Source organism: Garra rufa, chromosome 1 (genome assembly GCF_049309525.1).
Source record: "Garra rufa chromosome 1, GarRuf1.0, whole genome shotgun sequence".
NCBI classification, from domain to species: domain Eukaryota; kingdom Metazoa; phylum Chordata; class Actinopteri; order Cypriniformes; family Cyprinidae; genus Garra; species Garra rufa.
In genome coordinates, this window is record NC_133361.1 from 100,462,870 (window position 1) to 100,471,207 (window position 8,338).

The 8,338-nt window shown below is 35.5% G+C and overlaps 1 non-coding gene across 1 annotated transcript; it reads left to right on the forward strand.

Annotated features, from left to right (window-relative positions):
- Nucleotides 1-22: 22 nt before the first annotated feature.
- Nucleotides 23-141, forward strand: LOC141299040 (5S ribosomal RNA). The gene has a single exon (XR_012341690.1). It is a non-coding gene; the product is annotated as a 5S ribosomal RNA (ribosomal RNA).
- Nucleotides 142-8,338: the final 8,197 nt, after the last annotated feature.

Here is an 8,338-nt window from a genome sequence, read left to right on the forward strand (position 1 = left end):
CCCACTTTTTGGAGCAGCCCTCGCTTATGGCCATACCGCGCTGAGATCGCCCGATCTCGTCTGATCTCGGAAGATAAGCAGCGTCGGGCCTGGTTAGTACTTGGATGGGAGACCGCCTGGGAATACCAGGTGCTGTAAGCTTTTGCCTTTTCTTCACTATTTATATAATATGCTGGCTTTTACGGAGGCTGATCTTTAAATAGCCCACTTTTTGGAGCATCCCTCGCTTACGGCCATACCGCCACCTGAGAGCGCTATAGAGCAACAGGAAGTGGTTGGCAGCAGTTGGGAGAGGAAGGCTCTCCTCCATTTTGTGTTTGATTTTTTTTGTTTGTTTTGTGAGTGGTTTTACTTTAAGTTAGTTTTTTTTGTGTTTTTTTCAGTTATAAAACCACCTAACAGCAGCATTTTTGCTGGCTGGAGGGTGGTTAAACCTTTTTTTTCTTAACTTATTTTTCTTTAAAAAAAACGGACGGATTAATGGATTACGAAACAGAACTGGCTGGAGAGAGACGGATGGCAAACGACACTGGACTGGCAGGAGGAACACGCACGGCAATGGACACTGGACTGGCTGGAGGAACATGCACGGCAAACGAGACTGGACTGGCAGGAGGAACACGCACGGCAAACGACATTGGACTGGATAAACGACCACGAGCTACAAATGGAAAAAAACAGGAAGTAAGAGAAAAGTTTGTTGAGCGACAATATTTAAAGGAAGCTACAGTGATTGTGAATGTGGAGAATGTGATTGGGGTGAGAGCGGAGGACATTATTAAAGCTGTAACGGAACAATGTGGACATGGCAAAATTTTAGCACTAAGACCAAGACAAGGGAAAGAATACGAACTGACAATGGAAAAAGAAGAAACGTGTGAAAAACTAATTGATGGACTAAGAATAAAAGGAGTGGACTGTGAAGTAAAAAATCTACAAAACAGGGATTATGTTGTTTCCTTCATGCACCTGCCTGTCTACCTGGATGACAAAGAAATTTTAGGAAAATTGGAGGGATGGGGAGTTGATCCCATTACCAAAATTAAAAGAAGACGCTACCCGGGCACCGACATTGAAGATGGAACAAGGTTCCTTAAGGTGAGGTTCCCCAAGCAAGTGGCATCGTTGCCATATAGCACACGGCTAGAAACAGCCGAAGGGCCGCAGTACTTCCGGGTGATGCACAGCCATCAGGTGAAGACCTGTAGGCTGTGCATGAGCCCGGATCACCTGCTAATAGAATGCCCAAATTTTGTGTGCTACAAATGTGAGGAGAGGGGACATTTTGCACGAGATTGCAATGCTGTCAGGTGCCCGGGGTGTCAGGAAGTTTTAAATAAATGTGAATGTTGGATGGAGGGAGAGGAAGGAGGAAGGGAAGAACAGGTGGGCAGACAGGTGCATGAAGGAAACAACGAGGAGGAAGGACTACAACAAAAAGAAACGGAAGGAGGACCGAGCTGCAGAGAGGAAGGAGAAAGAAGAGAAGACAACATTAATAATAATGAACAAACAGTGGAGCAGGACACTCAATGGACAGAGATGGAGATGTCGGACAGTTTTAATACTTTTCTGGGTGATGTGGAGAGAGATGGGCAAGGAAGGTTGGATCAAGTTAAAGAAACGGACAATGAAGAGGGAATAAAGATGGACAAAATGGACAAAGACAGAGGAGGGAAAGGACAAATAAGAAGGAGAGCACTGAAGGTAAAACCAAATTTGGAAAGTGCAAGAAAAAAGATTATGACAGAGACTAACAGATTTGATGTGCTAAGGGTCCTGGAGGGAGAAAATGATGAATAATGATTTTTATGTATTTTTTTTATTTACTTTTAATGGTTTTAAGTTGTGTTGCTTTTAATGCAAGGGGTCTGATGGACATGAGGAAGTTTGAAAAAGTAAAAGAAAAATGTAAAAGGGAAGACATTGTTGCATTACAAGAAACAAACTGGAGAGAAAATGTGATGAATGATTATAAAAAGAGATGGGATGGAGGTATTTTATATAATAATGGAGATGGGCGGGCTGGGAGAGGTGTGGCTTTTTTAATGAAGGACGATGTTTTTAAAGTGAGTAAAAGTGTGTATAAGGACAAGATGGGGAAATGTTTGGTAGTTGAGACAAAATATGAAGGAAGAGATTTGATTTTAGTAAATGTACATGCACCAGTGGAAGATAAGGAAAAGAAATAGTTTTTTAATGTTTTAAGAAACATTGTAAAGAAGTATAAAGAAATAATTATGATGGGGGATTTTAACACAGTTTTTAGTAAACAGGATATGGCTGAAGGAATGGTTTTTAAAACAGATACAGGAAAAAAAAGAATTAAAAGCATTAATGGATGAAAATAATATGATAGATGTGTGGAGAGAAAGAAATGAAAAGAAAAAAGAATTTTCGAGAAGACAAATAGTAGGGCAGTTTGTATGCCAAACTAGAATTGACTATGTTTTATGTACAAGAAATGTGGAGAATTTTATAGAAAATATTAAGTACAAAGAAACAAGTTTTAGCGATCATAAGATTTTATCTTTTAAGTTGGACTGGAGTCAAATGCAAAGAGGTCCGGGAGTATGGATTTTAAATACACAGATTTTAAAGAATGAAGATTATGTTTTAAAAGTGAAAGAAATTATAGAAAAAGAAAAGGAAAATGGAATGTATGAAGAGGATAAGAGAATATGGTGGGAGAGTGTAAAGTTTTTAATCAAAAAATTCTCAATCAGGTATTGTAGTGTTATTCAGAAATGCAAAAGATCCAAAGAAAGAGGAATAAAGGAAAGTTTGGAAATGGAACTGAATAAAGAATTTCAAGACATACAAAAGATAAAGGAAATGGAGGGGAAACTGAAAGAAATAGAAGAAAAGGAATATGAGGGGGCGAGGTTAAGAAGCAAAGCAAAATATGTGGTGGAGGGAGAAAAATGTACAAAGTTCTTTTTTGATCTGGAAAAAAAGAGAGGGAAAGCTGAAACGATAAAAGAAATAAGAGGGGAAAATGGGGAAATTGTAGAAGGGAATGAAAAGATTTTAAAAGAAATAAAGAATTTTTATGAGGATCTGTTTAGTGCAAGGGGGGTGGAAGAGGAGGAAAAAAAGGAACTGTTGAATCAGATAAAAGCAAAAGTAAGTGAGGAACATAAAAAAGAATGTGACCAAGAAATCAGGGAAGACGAGATTGAAAGAGCAATAAATCAACTGAATAAAAAGAAAAGTCCAGGAATAGATGGTTTGGGAACTGAATTTTATGTTTGTTTTAAAGAAGTTTTAACAAAGATTTTAAATGAGGTTTTTAAAGAAATTTTTGAAAAGGAAGAGATTAATGAAAGAACAAGGATGGGGTTAATGAAATTGATATATAAAAGGAAAGGAGAAAAAGTAGATCTAAAAAACTACAGACCAATCACGATGTTGAATACAGATCTTAAGATTTTAGCGAAGGTTTTAGCAAACAGATTAAAGGAAGTAATGCCAAGTATAATTAAAACAAACCAAGCATATGGAGTCAAAGGAAGAGATATAGCCGACATAACAATGAGTATAAGGGACACGATATGGTACATGAAAGAAAAAAATGAAGAAGGATATATAATTAGTTTGGATTTTGAAAAAGCTTTTGATAGGGTTGAGCACGGGTATTTATTTGAGGTTTTAAGGAGTTTTGGGTTCGGGGAAAATTTTATTAAATGGATTGAGATTTTATATAAGGGTGCACTAACAAAGATAAAATGTAATGGGTTTTTAACAGAGTGTTTTAAAATAACAAGGTCAATAAGACAGGGTTGTCCACTCTCAGCATTATTGTACTCACTTGTTTCTGAACCCTTGGGACTGGCTATAAAACAGAATGAAAGAATAATAGGGATAGAAATTGAGGGAAATAAGGCTGAGGGGAAAGTTTTTCAATATGCTGATGACACAACAATAATTGTAAAGGGAAAAGAGAGTGTTAAAGAAGTTATGAAGTTGGTAAAAGAATATTGTAGTGGGTCTGGAAGTAAAGTAAATGAGGAGAAAACGGTATATATGAGATTTGGTAAAGCTATGGTTTTAATGGATTGTTTTAATTTTAAGGAAGTGGAAGAAATGAGGATTTTAGGAGTTGTAATGGGAAAGAATGAGAGGAAAGTAAGAGATGAAATGTGGGAGCAACTAGTAACAGATATAGAGAGAAGATTAAATTTTTGGAAATTGAGAACTTTAAACTTGAAGGGGAAGGTTTTAATATTGAATGTTTTAATGGTTTCTAAACTTTGGTATGTTTTATATGTTTCTGAAATACCTTTATGGACAGAACGGAGGTTGAAGAAATGTTTTCTTGACTTTTTATGGGAGGGGAAACCAGCAAGGATTGCACATAATACGATTTTAGGGGCGATAGAGAAGGGGGGCTTAGGTTTAATGGATGTGGAACAGCGAAAAAATGCGTTGAGAGTAAAAATTGTTAAGAAATACCTGCAACAAGATAACAAAACTGAGTGGAAAAAAACAATGAAATACTTTTTAAACAAATGTGGGGATTTTAACATGGGGGACGGAATATTATGGATGAAAACAAAAATTTGGATGACGGAAGGATTACCCGAATTTTATAGAGAAATTTTTAGTGCCTGGGGGAATTTTTTAACGAAAATCGAGTACAATCCGCATGGAAGAGAAAACATTTTAAATCAACCTCTGTTCTTAAATAACAACATTTTAAAACAAGAGAAAGCAATATTTTTTAAAAAATGGATGGATGTGGGGATAACAAGAGTGAGAGATGTTTTGTATGAATTTAAAGAGGGTTTTTTACCGATACAATATATTGTGGATGCGATGGAGGAAGCAAAAGAAGAATACAGTAAACAAGAAATAACAAATAAATATGAAATTATTAAAAATGCAATACCCAAAGAGTGGATTAAAAGAATAGAGAGTATGGAAGGAGAGCAAACAGAGGGAAATATTTTTGTGAAACTGGGGGGAAAAATGTATGATTTTAAAGAATGTACTGTAAAAATGTTTTATTGTGTTTTTAGAGATGGTGTTTTTAAAGAGCCGATTGTAAATAAGTACTGGGTGGAAAAATTCAAGGATCTAAAAGAAGAATGTATATGGAGAAACATGAGGGGGAGGTGTGTTGAAACAAAGTTAGGATGTTTGGAATATTTTATAAGGCATAAAGCGGTTTTTACTGAGTCTGTTTTAAACAAGGTGGGAATGGAACAAAATCCAATGTGTAAAGTGTGTCATGAAAAAGAAGAGGGGATTTTACATTTGTTTTTATATTGTAAAGAATTGGAGGATTTTTTAAGGAAATGTAAATGTTTAATTAAAGATGTGAGCGAAGGTTGGGATGAAAGTGTAATGGAATGGAAAAGAGTAGTGATGTTTGGTTGGGAAAAGAAGGGTCAACACAAAAAGTTTATAAATCTGTGTATAATGTTAATGAAAAGCGCAATTTGGGAAAGAAGAATTGTGGCCAAAAAAGAAAAAATGGTGTTAGAGGTTTGGACTGTTTTTAAAAGGATAATAGAAGTATATGTAGAACAATTATATGTGTATTTTAAAAGTGAAAATATGCTGAAAGCTTTTTATGATGTTTTTACACCAACAGTTTGTAATGTTTTAGAGAATTTCATGTGCAAATTGCCAGGAAGAGAAAGAGCTTTCTAAATCTTAAGTATAAAAGGCATGATTTTAAACAAAAAATACGAGATGAGTAGATTATATTTTATCTTATTTTTAATTTTTTTTTCTTTTCTTTCGTCTTTGTGTGGACAACTATATTGTATTGTTGATGTTTCTATTGGTTGAAAATTCATCTTATGTTTAATGTGTTCCTTTTGCTTTGTTGATGATAATGTGATGTATTTTTTCATGTTTATTTATTTTATGTCGTGAGACTTCTAATGTGAAGCACACATTGGAAAATTTGTATTATGAAATTTCTTTAATAAAAAAAAAAAAAAAAAAAAGAGCGCCCGATCTCGTCTGATCTCGGAAGCTAAGCAGCGTCGGGCCTGGTTAGTACTTGGATGGGAGACCGCCTGGGAATACCAGGTGCTGTAAGCTTTTGCCTTTTCTTCACTATTTATATAATATGCTGGCTTTTAGAAAGACGTGTTTTACCGCTCTATTTATTACAATCATTTACATGTATTATAGAGTTTTAAGTGTTTTACATGTTTTTTAGGCCATTTTATTACTCTTAACATTTTAAGTGTATGTCTTTAATAAATGGATGGTTGGCCTGTCATGTGACTAGACACATGACAGGAAGCAGGAAGTACAACTGTATAAGAGAGCAGCATGACAAACAAAGGACAGTCACCAAACTGTTGGATTGAGGAGTTGCTAATTTTAGAGCTCACCTTTCCATTCACCACCTGCAAACTTTGGATTACACTTTCTGTGGATTGTATATACACTGGTGGACACTCACATTGGACTTATCAACACACTGGGGTTCTTGGACTGTTTTTAGGGTATGGACAAATGAACTGTATTCTTTTAACAGAGTTTACCTGTTTTTAGGGTATGGACAAATGAACTGTATTCTTTTAACAGAGTTTACCTGTTTTTAGGGTATGGACAAATGAACTGTATTCTTTTAACAGAGTTTACCTAGTTTTATCGTGTTGTTTTAAAGTCTTTTATGTGAACCTTGTAAATACACCAAATCTATTTAAACCAATTTTCTTTTATGTCTCATTCTTTTAACCACTAGTCATCTCTCACAGTTAAATCTGACCCCATTCTAGTCTTGTAACTCGGCTGATAAGGCTGATTGTTACAGTTTTATGGGAGACCGCCTGGGAATACCAGGTGCTGTAAGCTTTTGCCTTTTCTTCACTATTTATATAATATGCTGGCTTTTACGGAGGCTGATCTTTAAATAGCCCACTTTTTGGAGCAGCCCTCGCTTATGGCCATACCGCGCTGAGAGCGCCCGATCTCGTCTGATCTCGGAAGCTAAGCAGCGTCGGGCCTGGTTAGTATGGGGTCAAATTTCCTTCAAAAGTATTGCGCTCACAGATCGAAAAATAACAAGCGTGAATCAAAGATTTGAAAACGCATGTAAAAATATATTGCACGCAAATTAAAATTAAATGCAAAGACATTCAGAAGAATAAAATACATGGACACAAACTGAAAAATAATAAGCAAAAGATAAATATTTATACACTTGCACGCACAAATCTGAAACGTGAATTCACAGTTATTCGATTCACTCTTAAAATCGTGTTTTCTGCTCACATTTTTAGTTTTCGTACGTTTACGCTCTTTGCTCACTCGCTCTCGGTTCAACAATCTGCGCTTGGTTTTCTAAATGTTGCGCTCCTGGTTTCATGTAAATGAGGGCGGGCTTTAACATCACCATTGGTTCACCAGATGTGATTGACAGCCTTCTTCTCTAGCCAATCGATCGAAGCGGAGAAGTTGACGTCACTCCAATGCGTGATGGATGATTCCCGTCAGAAAATTGCTGGACAATCTCAGTAAATTTTCCATAAGTATATTTTTTATGTTGAAAGTTGCACCCTTTTTACACCGCGGTCAAGTGAGCCGCCATCTGCGAAGACCCCGTCAAGCCAGCCGCCACCTGAATTCTGCTGCACGTCTATTTGTGGTATTACGGTACAGAGACTCGAAGCAGTCAAAAAGCTGACGAACATCTATATTCAGCGGGTAAAAATCAAATGTGCCCGAAAATAACGGGAAACTATTTAAAAACATATCAATATTGTAGGCTTCATTAAAAAAAGATACAATTTGAATATACTTAACGGTGTAGTTTTCTTGAGAAATAAAGTCATATTGTAGCCTACATGTGTTATTAAAATTTCTTCAGTTAACATGAACACTTCAATAAATTATTTTTTTCTGAATGACCGTGTCTCTATCTTTGTCAGCTTTCATGAGATTTTACTGTAGAATTTAGCAGAAAATAAATGGCAAATTCAGTCACTATGCATTACCAGTTCTTCACATGTATCATTCAAAATCCTTCATAGTTAACATGAAAATTTCTATTCATACTTCTTCAGAATACTCAAGACTCTGTCTGTGTCAGTTTTCATGACATTTTACTATAGAATTTAGCAGAAAATTAATTGCAAATTCTGTCACTATGCATTATAATGCATTAACGTTTGCATCTATATCTCATATTTTCTAAAAGCTAAGGGAGCAAAGTGTTTTTAAAATCAGTCAAATTATCTAGTTAATACAAAACTCTCATCAAAATAAATTCATATGACATAATAAATGTTAATATTAAATAACCACAGTTCTAGTCTTTAGATAAGACCAGTAAATTACAATACTTTATCATCAACCAGGTAAAACTTCC